The sequence below is a fragment of the Onychostruthus taczanowskii genome, unplaced genomic scaffold (assembly GCF_017590055.1).
Source record: "Onychostruthus taczanowskii isolate IOZ18803 unplaced genomic scaffold, ASM1759005v1 scaffold8, whole genome shotgun sequence".
In the NCBI taxonomy this organism is placed as follows: domain Eukaryota; kingdom Metazoa; phylum Chordata; class Aves; order Passeriformes; family Passeridae; genus Onychostruthus; species Onychostruthus taczanowskii.
In genome coordinates this window covers 12,102,193-12,116,349 of record NW_024505892.1, presented here as the reverse complement: position 1 = coordinate 12,116,349, position 14,157 = coordinate 12,102,193, and positions in this window count along the sequence as shown.

Below are 14,157 nucleotides of genomic sequence, written 5' to 3'. Positions count from 1 at the left end.
CAATAATACCAGCTGCTAATATGGCAAAGAGCAGGGTAAAAAGTCAATCTCATGTTGTTTGTGACTGCAAAACTTCATTGGCAAGAAACATATCTGCTGTTTTCCAGCTGGTGGAATCCAACAGACATTGCTTTGCCCCGGACTGTTGATTTATGAGACAATAATTGAATGACATAGAAGCCTTATATTCTGCACTGCCTGCTGTTTCACTATGTTCTGTGCAAAATGGAAGTTAAAGCGCTGTAATGAACCAAGCTTCAGGATTAGAGGCTATATTTTATTTTCTATCAGGAAAAACAAGTGTAGTTTTCATTATTCCTGACAGCAGCACAGTGGTTTTACTGCTATACAATGTGAATAATACCCCCAGTGAATATTTGAAATATATCTACTGCTTTGGGATTTGAAAACTAACCCATATGAGATTCTGAGACTCAGCTGCTGTGTTTGGTGACTTGCATGTCTCCTGCATTAAAAAGTTGAGGCCTGATCCTTCAAAGGTATAACTCTGCAATTGCCTTTGAAGGTCTCAGGCACATGATAATATCTATTCTATGCTTAAAGTGTGACTGTACACACCTATTAGGCTAAAAATTTTGTAGAGAGATTTTGACACAGTCTACTTTTGAGAACTCATTGTAGAGGGTTTTTCTTAATTCTAGTGCAGAAAGATAATACCATATTGCATGGTGTCAGGAAATGAGCTATTCAACCTCTAGTCAACCTTCTGTCATTCCACTTTGACCAGTTTAATTCAGATTAAATTATTTTAGATACATACTTACAGGAAAGAATAAAAATATAACAAATGCTTCACAATGTATGGTGTCTTGTACAGCATCATTATGCTGTATTCTGCTTCCTCTTTTCATTGTTAATTATATGTGTTTTATTTCTTTGTGGTATGACTTAAACTAAAATACAATATTTACCTAAAAATCACATTACATCTGGTGACAGCATCTAAGATCTCTGATCTACCCAAATATTTTCTCAAAGCATGGAAAAGGGGCATTTCTTGGTGCATCACAATGCTGAGATCTTAACGTGACCTAATTACAGAAGTTCACATGTGCCAGCCAACATGTGCTACTATTTCATTATGTTTATTTTCATTTCCTTGATGCTTTAAAGGTTTGTCCATTGTCTAGCTCTAAAAGCCATCCATCTGATTCTCTTAAAATCCTTCCTTGCCTCCAACATTTTTCACTGCTTTGTCCTGTTACTTGCCCAATAATATCTTTGTTTCAGTCTTAAGAACTAAAATATCTACTTAACATAGTTAAAACCTGCATTACTTGTAAGGAGTATAGGCTTTCACATTTTTGACACTGCATAAATAATGCCTTAATAAAATAGCCACAGGAGGGAGTTTTTCCTGAGACTTTGGAAGTATCATACATGTTACCTAACACTTATAAACACCTATAAAATAACCCTATCATGTTAAAAAGATAATTTAGCATTCAAAAGTATGAGTTTTGTCTGTGCTGTGCTACTCTTTTTAGCTTTTGATTATTTTCTTAAATTTTTGTCTTCTGAAGTTGCATAACTGTCATATTTTTAGTTGTGTGTTGGAATAAAAACTTGCAACATCAAAAAATCTGGTGGAATCCTTTTCAAATTGAATATTCTGGTGAGCAGTTTAGCTACCTAAATCAGATTTGGTTTCAACAGGATTCTAATAGGTGTTAGTGCTTGTTTATTACAGTTTGGTATTACAGTATGAAATTTCATTTCATTCTTACACACCACCTTGTCTCTCTTTAACTACCTGCAAGAAGTTTTCTGGAGACATTCAGATAGATATGATGTTTTCTCACATTATTCTTGATTATAAGAGCCTGCAGAAAGAAATCATTTAGGAACAAATTTTTGTGTGTTATTATGGTTACTGAGGGTTTGACTGCAGTAGGTATTTCCCTTGGTTGTTTACTCTTAGAGGTTTTTTCTAAAGTCCTGGTGTGGATAATGTTTCTCAAAACTGGTCTCTCTTCTGTAATTCTCCTACTAAGAGGGTTTTATTTTAAGCACAATAAAACAAGGGTTCACAGGCGTGTATGAAATTATTCCTATTCTTAGAATTATCCTTCTTAGAAAACTGCATTTTAGGATGTCCTCCTAGTGCTGGATAGTGTGATTACTGTCAGATTTGGAAGACTGTTGGCTGAGATTTATTCTTTATATTTTGAGTACTCAAAATTCAACAATTTAATGAAGATTAAGTGGTTTCTTTTGTTAACAGTATTCCCTGAACAGGGAAAAAGTCAGTTATAGTTAATACAGGAAAATGTATTTGAATAAACCAAACAAAATATCTATATCTAAAAAACATCTTCACTAAATTTATTATTTACTCAAAATCAATACTCAAAAAATTAGTATTTTATTAATTTAGGAAAAGATGAATAAAGGAAATGAGGTAATGTAATTTTTGGGAACAGCTTTGAAAAATCATCTGACTAATATTCATATTCATTACTAACTACATGTATACAGTATATCAAATACATGATTCCCAGTGAACTCAACCTACTCTAGCCCCTTGCTTGCTCTAACTTCATTAGCATAGAAGAACTGAATCCTGTGTACTTTACCTTAATGCCAGTGTGTCTTTCTCTGAACTACAACTTCACTATATCTCTGCTATGAAAACATACATCAATTTGTCTTGCAGTCTTACACCCTACAACCTTTGTTTTCTAGGATTTCCTATTTCTTAGTTCACAGAATCACAGAATTTCTAGGTTGGAAGGGACCTTTAAGATCATCGAGTCCAACCCATGTTCTAACACCTCAACTAGGTCATGGCACCAAGTGCCACATCCAGTCTTTTTTTAAACACATCCAGGGATGGTGACTCCACCACTTCCCTGGGCAGATGATTCCGGTATTTGACCACTCTTTCTGTGAAAAACTTCCTCCTTAAGTCTAGCCTGTATCTCCCTTGGCGCATCTTGAGACTGTGTCTTCTTGTTCTATCTGTTGTTGTCCGGAGAAAGAGACTGACCCCCAGCTCACCACAACCACCCTTCAGGAAGTTGAAGAGAGTGATAAGGTCACCTCTGAGTCTCCTTTTCTCCAGGCTAAACAATCCCAGCTCCCTCAGTCGTTCCTCATATGACTTGTGTTCCAAGCCCCTCATCAGCCTCGTTGCTCCCCTTTGGACACGCTCAAGTGTCTCAATGTCCCTCCAAAACAGAGGGGCCCAGAACTGGACACAATACTCGAGGTGTGGTCTCACCAGTGCCGAGTACAGGGGAAGAATGACCTCCCTGCTCCTGCTTGCCATACTATTCCTGATACTGGCCAGGACGCTATTGGCCTTCTTGGCCATGTCCTGACACCATCAACCAGCCCAGGCAGACAGGTATCTTGAAGGTATCAAAATAGTTAATAGAGGTAATTCAACTTTCTTATTTATTCTTCCTAAAAGGTTTATTTTTGTTTTCCTGAATAAATAAGTTTGTCACTGCCTCCATTTTCATCAAATCTTCTAGAGAACAGCAAGCAAATGATTCCTTCACATTTCCTTCACAAAATAATATTTTATCACAGAGCTCAATTTGTAGTGACAGACACATGCTGCATCACCCTGAGTGACAACTAAAACAAAAAAGTCCCTGAAGAAGGAATGTTGACATTTTATCTTTCCATATGCCAATATGTGCTCTTTTCATCATAATGCATTTACTTTTAACAGATTTACTTTGTTACACCACTGTTGTATTGAATTCCAAGTGAAGACACTCATATTTTCAAAGGAATTTACATCATTAGAGTCACTCATTTCAGTAGGGAAAATGTTCTCATCTACTTTAAAAACGACATTTGTGTGACATTTATAGTTACTGAGTCAATGGAACAGAACTTTTTTTTTCTTTTCCTGAGAATAGAACTTCAAAATGAGCCATCTGAAAAAAGAAAAAAAAAAACGAAAAAAAACCAAGGAAAACAAAAGAAAAATAAGAACAAATTTTGTCTGGTCCAGTTGCAAAAAATTATGCTACTTTTACTATGAAAAAGGCTTAAGGTTTTTCTATCTTCATAAAAATTTAGCTGATAAGACTTCTGTCATAATTCTAACCTGAAATAACAGGTTGGAATTCTGACATATTGTCACACTATCACCAACAAATTTGAACGGTAACACTGCAAAGCAATTTTACTTTGATCTGCTTAGGTTATCTGACATAACACCCAACACATTTTTTAATGACAGTGAGAGAGGAACTGTTTGCTAACTGGGAGTGGAACATAAGTGGTGCAAAACTTTCACAGACACCATTCTGAAAGGTCAGGTTTTAACATTTGTGATCATCTGCTGAATTAAATCCTAGCCAGCTGCCTTCTGGGTGCTCAGGTTCATGCTTCCAAAAGCTTCTACTTAACATTGCAAGCACTTAACCTGTTAAATTATTTGACCAATACCAGCTTTTTGCACATACTCAAGGCTCTGACACTTTAAGCATTAGGTTGTTTCTGCTCAATAGGGAAGAGCCACCCACTGCCTTCTTTCTGGGATGGTAATCCCACTGGGACTCTTGCAACACACTAAGCTAGGTGAAATCTCATGGAGCAGGGCTCTCCTTTCTGCCCTACTCTCCATCAGACCTATGACACTGGAGGTCTACTTCATCCCCTTTCCTGGGAAGGACAAAAAGCTGTAGCTCCACCTTTCTCAGGAGAGCCTCAGCCACAGGGTGTCCTGGTATAGTTTTGCACATTTTCTTTTAGCCAAATTATTTGAATCTGTTCTTGAAGTACAAGTCTTCGGTGCATTGGTCATGGCACACTTTGAAGAGAAAAAGCCTTGCTCCTGTTAAAAAGCTCAAGCAATGTAACACCAATATCAGAGCTGTCTTAGTCTTCTTCAAGAAGAAATAACAAAGGAAATGTTATTTCCTTTGAGCACTAAATTAGAATATCATTGCACACAGAATGAACACAGGTATTTTTAAACAGAAAAGAAACTGTAAGGTCCACCAGGTAACAGGATTATAAAGTATATGTTTTCACTTCAAAATATTTTATTTAAGTTTTGTACTATTTGGTATTTGTAAAAGGCCAAAAAGTAAAAAACAAATCCCAATCTACTTACAATTCCACCATATTTTAAAGCTCCAAACTAGCAATTAGGGACAAAAAGCTGCAGGCTATGGGCAGGACTGAATGACTTATTTGTTGACAGGCAATGTTCTCATTAAAAGACATGTCAAGAAATCAAATTTATATTAAAACACTATGGTCTCCTTTTTTTTTTTTTCTTCCCCAGAGGTGGGTAAAAATCAGTGACAGAGAAGACGAAGAAGAATGTGGCAGGCCTGGAGAGATTGAAAGTGTAGCTGAAATCTTTGTCGTATTCTGGCCTACGTGAGAAAAAGAGCAAGATAAGAACCAAACCTGATTCTGACTCCAAACAAAAAGCAGAAGACTTGCTGGGTAATGACTTTTTCACTGAATCACTGAATTGGTAATCACAGAATTGTTAGGGCTGGAAAGGAACTCTAGGGATCATCCAGTCCAACCCCCTGTCAAGGCAGGGTCACCTACAGCAGGTGACCCAGGAATGTATCCAGATAGGTTTTGAATATCTCCAGGGAGGGAGACTCCATGACCTTCCTGGGCAGCCTCTTCCAGTGCTCAGCCACCCTAGATGCAATGAAATTTTTCCTTATGTTTAGGCAGAACTTCTTGAAGTCTAGTTTATGGCCATTGCTTCTTGTCCTGTTAGTGGGCATCATTTAAAATAGTCTGGCACTACACTCTTGGCACCCACTATTGGGATATTTTTGTGCATTACATTTTTCCACCAGGGATCATCATTGATAGATGAGGATGTAGATGGTGCATTAAACAAACAAAAAAAGGTTTTAATGTCATTGCTACCATAAATTGGTAAACATAAAACCTCATCTGGCAACACCATTGGTATTGCATAAACAGTGGGCAAGGGAAATTTTTGTTTTTTAGGGCATTTGGGAGCAGCTACAGCTCTCTTCAACTATAACCCCATAGGTATGTCTAAGCCCATTTCAGGGTTAGCTTCTTCCTACATAACTGATTTCTGAAGAACAAAAGCCTCAGTACAGAAAATGAAGTTGTAATCCTAATGAAATGAATATTTATCTTTCCTGAGTTTTCCATAAAGAAATTGCAGTGGAAAAAGAAGGCAGCTTTGTTGGGTTGAGTAATGAGAAATTAATGTACTTCCATGTGAGATACAAGCAGAACAGAGCCCTAGAAATTAAGTTAACTAAATAACCTCTACCTCAAAGTATTAATCAAAAAATTTTAATAGCTTCTAGCAACAGGGCATAGGAGTAGATGACCACAATCATCCAAAGATAACCTCTAATCACTGCTTATAGCTAGTTACTTAGAAAGACTCCTAATCTCAAATCTAAATGTCATATTTTTGCAAAGCCTTTTACAGTCCTCTCATTGTTACATATAAAGATACCCTCTGCTTTCTCTATAACAAAATTTTGGATATTAAAAAATATGTTTCCTTTCTGGGGCTAACTTCTTTTACTTTTCTTCTTATGTCACACATTTTAAAATTTGTATTTTAGTTTTATCTACAAATATTTTCTTTAGGTAGATTATGGAATTTACCACTGTGATGTCTAGTTGGCAATGAGTGACAATGAAAGAAACAAAAGTACTGAAGAAGCAGGAAACTCTAAGCACAGAAACAGATGATTAAGGGTTGAGTGGAAGTCCCTGTACCTTGTCCAAAACAAAAAGTCATTTTTAAGTCTATCAACAAACACACAAATTGATAACCTAACTCTGAAGCATCTTGATAAATGAAAAAAAAAAAAAAACCAAAACCAAACAAACAAAAAACAACAGAGTGAGGCTACTATCTGGAGGTGTCATTTTGTCTAGAAAAAAGGATTTGAGACAAAGTCAACATTGAGGACTTCTATCTGACCTTGCAGCTAGAGGAAAAAATGATACAAAATGTAACAGTACAAAGTATAGAATCATGGCTGTAAGAACAACAATGTAAGTTCTGGTTTTGCTTGCTGGTATTAGATGAAGTCCTGGGTGACGTGAACAGCCATCAAAAATAAATGTGATCCTGGGATGTCTCATTGAAATATTTTTAGAAGCAACTGGTAAAACATTAATGCCACTGTATAAAGATATGGTAACCCTGCAGCTGCCTGGGTTTGTACAGCACAGCAGCACAGTCCCTGTGGCGGGCAGTTCCTCAGGTATATCAATCAAGTGTAGAACTAATCATTCCTGCTGCAATATGCTTTAGTTCCCCCATATGTCTTATGAACCACTGTTAAGCAGTCTCCTAACTTCCTGAGGACATTCCCCTTTTTAAATACTGGTTTCTTACTGCTGAGGGGCAGATATTTTAATTTGTTTCTCCAGCTGCCAGAAGAATTCTCCTTCCCAACAGCAGGGGACCAGTCAGGGATGAACAGCTTACATTTGCATATTGGAAATATTGTCTTCATTAAAATTTCAATATATAAGAGAATGTGCTGTGACTGAAAGTGTTGGGGAGGTATGTTCAGGTGTAGGATTGTCTACTTATCGTGACCAACAAAATTACAGCCTGTATTTATTTCTGAGGAGATATATAGAAGTTAATCTGTAAGTCAATTTTAATATGTCTATTAACCTCCTTACTATAAATGTAAATAGCATCCTTTGTTTCCTTTGTTACTTGAAGTGAAAAAAGTATTAGATATGTAGTCTTCAAATTCAGTCTTTTTACATAAAATGTAGGGTGGTTTTATGCAGTAATGATAAAGTAATCAAGAAATATGGAAAAAACTTGGTTACAAACTCAGTTTCTTTGAGTCAGATAAAAAAAAAATGCAACAGTGATGTGTTTAGGCCTTGCAGGGTAAACATTCTGCAAAAGTAATTGCTCCCTTCCAAGTGGAGCTAGAAACAAGCCAAGCAGTAATGTCCATAGTAATTATCAGTGGGTTAGTCATCTGCAAACACCTCTGGCAATCAGAGCTGAAGTTCCTAAGAAACAGTTTGAAGCTCCCTTGGCTCCCTCCTTTGAGCAGGGGAAGCAGCTGCTCCGATTGCTCAAACGTCTTGGGAGATGCACTGATAAGTGAATAGGGGCTACTGAAATTTCCAGTACTAGAAAAATTATAGGGACAACTTTATGGTCCCCAAGGATGAACCTGGCAGCTTTGTTTATTCATTTCCAATTGCTACTTGGGAGAAATTTAGCACAGAGCGCCTTCCTGTCTCTACCTGGAGACACAGGGCCATTCCCAACCATGGCCCTGCTTGCCTTCGGAAGGACATATCCTTTGGCCTTAGTTTGAGTCCAGTGACCCTCTAAACCAAGCCCCTTAATGTTCCTTCTCTGGAGTATTGTGTATTCTTGCCTAGAGTCAAAAGTGATTCTTTGTGACAGATTAATAAAACATTTATACTAAGTTGATTACACTCCTCTCAGTGCCAAATCCCTACCTCTTACAACAGACAAAATTATTCACATACAAAGTACATTCCAGCTTCAGCTGCAGAATACCAGAAGGCTTGGTATACGAAACAAAGGATGAGAAGACTCATAAATCACAAGAAAATAAACCTCTGGGAAATCATTGCTATTTAATCATATGTTGTCTTCTTTTTTATTTTTTTTTCAGCTAGCAATGATAAATCCTATACACATAAAAAAATAACCATTTAAATATTTTCACTGGTTCTTAATTTAATGTCATGATGAGGACTAAAGCTTAAACAACTGATAAAATAGATCAAATCTTTACTTGCAGGTTTTACAGTAGAAGAAAAACTTACAACAGGGATTGATCCTTTCAAAGCACTTAATGGGTAAAAATAAAATCAAAACTAAAACTTTTTTTTTTAAATTTGCTTGTGTTACATGCTCACTTAAACATATCCTATTTACATAGAAAGTGACACATTCTGAAAGATCGACACAAAGTTTTTTCAAAAAAGCTATTCCACAGGAAACATTTGGCTCCTCACTCTGTTTTGAAATGGCTCAAAATAAAACTTTAACAAGCTTCTCAGCTACCACTGGTTCTACCTGCAAGAAACAACAATCACAGCATTTTTCAAACTACTGGTTAACCATTTATGGAAGTAATGGTTTGAATTGTTCAATAAATGCTTTTTACACAACTCACGTGTTTCATAATCTCTGTGAAACATCTCCATTCAGCTGAAGGGTGTTGTTGAGGACAGCAGCACTGACCACTTGTGATAAGACTATTTTGTGGAAACCTTAACACTACAGATTCTCAGACTACTGCAGCACCCGCTTGAGTGGCAGACCAACTGATTCCTCTGTTAGACTTGAACACCTGAGTCCACCTTTGCAAGGGATGTTTTTAAATCCATGGTACACCACTTAAACTTTTGTTTCTGAGTACCAAAATGTAAATCTCCAATACCTGCCTGTCTTATAATCAGAACTTGAGGTTGTTAAGTTCATCATAAGTCACTGGATCTTCCTTTAAACGTCTACACTTTAGAGTGGAAAATTAGAATGATAGGAGTAAATAACAATCCTTCTCAGGGGGCCTTCATCTCCACTGTTCCTGGAAAGTCTTCCTGCTCACATCCTAACTCTCCCACAGTTCTCCAAGCCTAACCATTGTTATTTGATTAGAGACTGAAAAGAACATTTATCTGAAACTGGAATAATCAGATGTCTTTTGAAAATATTAGATTATTTTTAGACAAAAAATTTTGCCATATTTCTTAACTTCTTTAATGTATAGATTTGGAAAGATATTTGCTTGTTTAGGGGCAGAGAAGGTAGCCCTCATTTTATTCAGAAAAATAATTTTTCCCACAATGTTGAAAAAAAGATATATGGTCTGACTTTCATGATAAAGCACAGCCTAGCAAAAAACAAAAAAACCAAACAAACAAAAACAATCCTCAAAAAACCCAGAAAATCCCCACAAAAAAGCCCCATGAAAACAAACAAAAAACCTGAATCAAACAAACCGCCCCCCCCCCCCCCCAAAAAAACCCCCCCCAAAAATTTTAAAAAAATAAAAATGGGGGGGGGGGGGGGATAAAAAAAAAATCCCTATAGCTGTTTTCTCTGAGATAAATAAAACAAAAGAGAGAGGTTACTTTTGTACTCTCCTGCAAGGCACAGAAAACTCATCTTTGTCAGTACTGAGCTCAGGAACAAGGTCAAACCTGAATCCTGGTGTCTCCTGAGCAGGTGTGGCCTTCTGTGCATGGGTGCCACCAGGGTGTGCCAGCTGCAGATATCCTGAGAACTCAGTGGACCCAGCAATAATCATTATCTATTAGATTACTGAGATACTAATCCAGTCCTGGAAAGTGTTTCAAATTACATCCCTGATGACCACAGGAGCTGCTCTTAGGTTTTCAGGAATACAAAGTATTTGAAGTACTTAAACCTGGATCTTAATGTGAGTTTAATTACATTATGCACCAAAAGTTCATACAGTTCATTTTCATATATTTTTTCACAGCATGTAGAAAGTGCTAAGACTGCATGAAATTTCCATCTGTTTTCTCCTAACAGTTTTCCTTCAGACTGTTGATGTTTCCATAGACAAAATATGTTAATCTCTTCTCTGTCAGTTACATGAAAAGAAGTATTCTCATGAAATCATAGAATCATAAAATAGACTGAGCTGGAAAAGGGCCTCAAAGACCATCCTACTGCTCTTCATCCCACGCCAGCCTGCCATGGACAGGAGCGCTTTCCTCCAGAGAACGGAATATCCAGAACACATTGCTCAGAGCTCCACCCAGCCTGAGCTGGAACACTTCCAGGGATGGGACACTTCTTTGGGCAACATGGTCCTATTCCTCACAGTGAATAATTGCTTCTTACTATGTAAACCAATCCTACTCTCTTTCAGTTTGAAGCCTATCTTTTCCTGTTACGACATGCCCTTTCAAAACATCCTTCTCCACGTCTCCTGTTGCTTTTTTTCCAGGTATCATAAAGGTGCAATTTGGTCACTCTGAAGATTTTATTTCTCCAGGCTGATCAACTCCAATGTTCTCAACATTTCCTCATCCCTCCAGCCATCTTGGTGACCCTTCTCTGGACTTGCTCCAACACATTGAGATCCTTCCTGTTCTGAGGACCTCACAGCTGGATGCAGCAGTCTAGCTGGAGTCTTTTTTGTTTTTTTTTCTAAGGCAAGTGGGTTTTTTTTTTTATTTAGATCCACTTTGTAAAATGATTTTTAAAGGTGAAAAAGCATGTGATTGAATTATTTTCAGCAGTATATTCAACTCTTTAGACCAGCATTAAGCAGCTGTTAGTAAAGCTTAAAATAACCTAAGAAGTTTCTTTTATATACAAAATTATTAAGCATATACATTTCACATCTACAGAAAAAGTAGGTTATGTCTGTCTTGAGAGAATAAGCTCAGTAATCCTTCTTTTTGAAGATAATTAATATCAAAACAATGCAGGGGTTTTTTATTCCCAGCTATTTTTTTAAAAGGACAGAAATTCTTATGCAATTTTAAGTGAACCAATGATCTCAAGTTACTAGCTCAGGTCATGGCATTAAATAGCTGAGACAAATTTTGAGTACAGTACTCCTAAGTTATCTTAAAAAAATAAAGGTTTATTAATTTAAATGTGTGAGGAATTTTTTTTGTTATTTCTTTTAATTCATATTTTCTGAGTAAAAATACACTATTTTCTTTGTTCAGGAATTAAGTGTAGGCCACAGCAAAGTGTTGCACAGTTTTAGCCCATGTAGCTCACATATGGTCTATCTCTATATTTATGGCAAAACACAATAGACTTAATGGATTTCTCATACCTGTTAGCTATGTAAATCAGAATTCTTAAATCCTTTCTTTGACTTTCCTGAAAATAGTCTTCTTTTAGAAAAGTAGTGCTCTTCCATGCTATCTAACTCAATATTAGAGTCTCCTATTACAATGACATTGTTCTTTTTGCAAACAGATTCTGACACAATACTAATACCTGAGAATAAGCGTGTGGATTCTCAAAGTTCCCTCCTGTCTTCTACCGCCAAAAGACGCTGTCAAGAATTATCATGGGCACAGCAATTCCTATTTTTGTGCTCATGACATTTTCTTAAGATTTTGAAATTATTATGACTAGTAAATGTACTTTATTAGCATTTGATCACTCACCACATGCTACTGTGTAAGAATAATTTGAATGCCCTGTGGTTTTTGCTGACTTGGTGTATGTGTCTCTCGGACAGTATTGATGCTATTGATGTTATTGGTGTGGAATATTATTGCACGCACTGTGATAAATTAAATAAACCACAATCAGATCCCAGAGTACTCATTGGTTCAGATTCTATGTAACTTTTTTCAGTATGTGCAAGAATTCATACGTGAACCAGGACATAAAACTCCCTAAAATCAACCAAGAGTTATATCTAGTAAAATCTGATGATCCGCTGCTGCTGCAATAACAGGACAATATCATCAAAGTGCCTTTATTACAAAGTCTCTGTATTTTAACTGGTTTTATTAATAACATTCTTATGTATGTTACTGATTGCCAGAGGAAAAATAACTTTATAAGAAATTTAATATATTTTGAAACTGAAATAAAAATATTGCACTGAGTTTTGTCTGGTGCTTGCTGTCACTAGACATATATCTGTATGCTGTTGTATGAGAAAACAGCATTTGTCTTTCCTTCTCTTAAGTGCCAGGGACTGTAGAAAAAAGATTCTCATGTAGCATTGTGTGCTGCCTTCCTAGTGCTGCCCTGCGAAATCAGCTCTTTTGAAAATCACTTGCTAGTTAAGGTTTTTCTGCCTATTGACATAACCAACCAGCACTATCAAAATGCACAATAGAAATGCTGAAGGGCTTGCAGCTCCATGGTGCAGCAGATTTTAACTTGCAATTGCTTCTTTTATGTTACCACAGCGCCTTGCTTTCATTGCTATGGAAGTTGCCACAAAGCAGACACCTCTATTGTACTTGAAACCAATGCCTCAATATGCACATGCAAAGAGGATAATTAGGTTCCATTGTGTAACAGGTGAGGTAAGGCTATGATATAGCACATATACTGGATTGTATATTTTATTTTCTGAGTTACAACAGCATGGTATTTCAAAAGCACATGAAATTTAATCAAGCATCTGTCCTACAGGGCCTAGACAAGAAGCAAATCCTCACCAGCCTGCCATGACTCTCATATCCTAATCTCTCCCAGTCAAACTGTGCTAGTGTAATGAGGTTTCCTTTATCCGTGTCAATATAACTAACAAGTTTCCTGTTTGCACCATGATCTTACAAATCTTCCCAGAAATGACCTTCCAACACAGGGAATGCAGGTGTTGCTTTATTTGAGGTGAAGGCACATAGCACATAGGCAACTTCAATTTAAAAAAAAAAAATCCCACCCAACACCCCAATATTCCTCCTCTGGAAAGATTCCAAATGAGTCTATAATCTAGACTGATTCCATGAAATGGGTATAATTTTTTAGAAATCACAGTAAAACAAATACATCCTTATCCTTTTTCAGTATCATATTCATTCTTCATTGGGTCTGGCTCTGCAACAGGACAAGTGCCCACTGCTGTGTTTGAGACTCCACCATCACCACCCTGAAATGTGTCTCAAAGATACAGTTCACTCTCTCATGCATTAAAACAGTCATCTGTCCCAATTACCTTTTACAGAACTTCCCCACTCTCTGCTTTAACCAGGAGATATCTTTTCTATCCCATAATGTCATGATCCTTGTACCAGGAAGCTGAATCTGCCACTGATCAGTTTCTGTGCTTGTAAAACATGTGAACTTAATTTACCTTATTATTTTTCCTAGGACAGAATGCATCACCCTCAGGCAGTGGTCTTCTGGGAGCTGAATAAACAATTACTTTAGTCTAAAACATCCTTCTAAGATTCGTTCATGAAGGATAGGAGCAAAAAAACCCTTTTGCAGATTGGTTGTGTTATTTGAGTTTGGATACTCTAAAACTCTTAAGTAAAATTAACAAAATTAATTGCTTAGTTTTGAGCTTAGAAAATGACAGTAAAGGGTTTGGGTTGTTGGTATACAAGTGCTAGTGGTTTTTTTCTGGCTGTCTCCAAATGGAGGTAGAGGCCAGCACTGATTGAATAAACACCCTGCATAATCATCATGGAAAGAAGAAGTTCTGTTAGAGA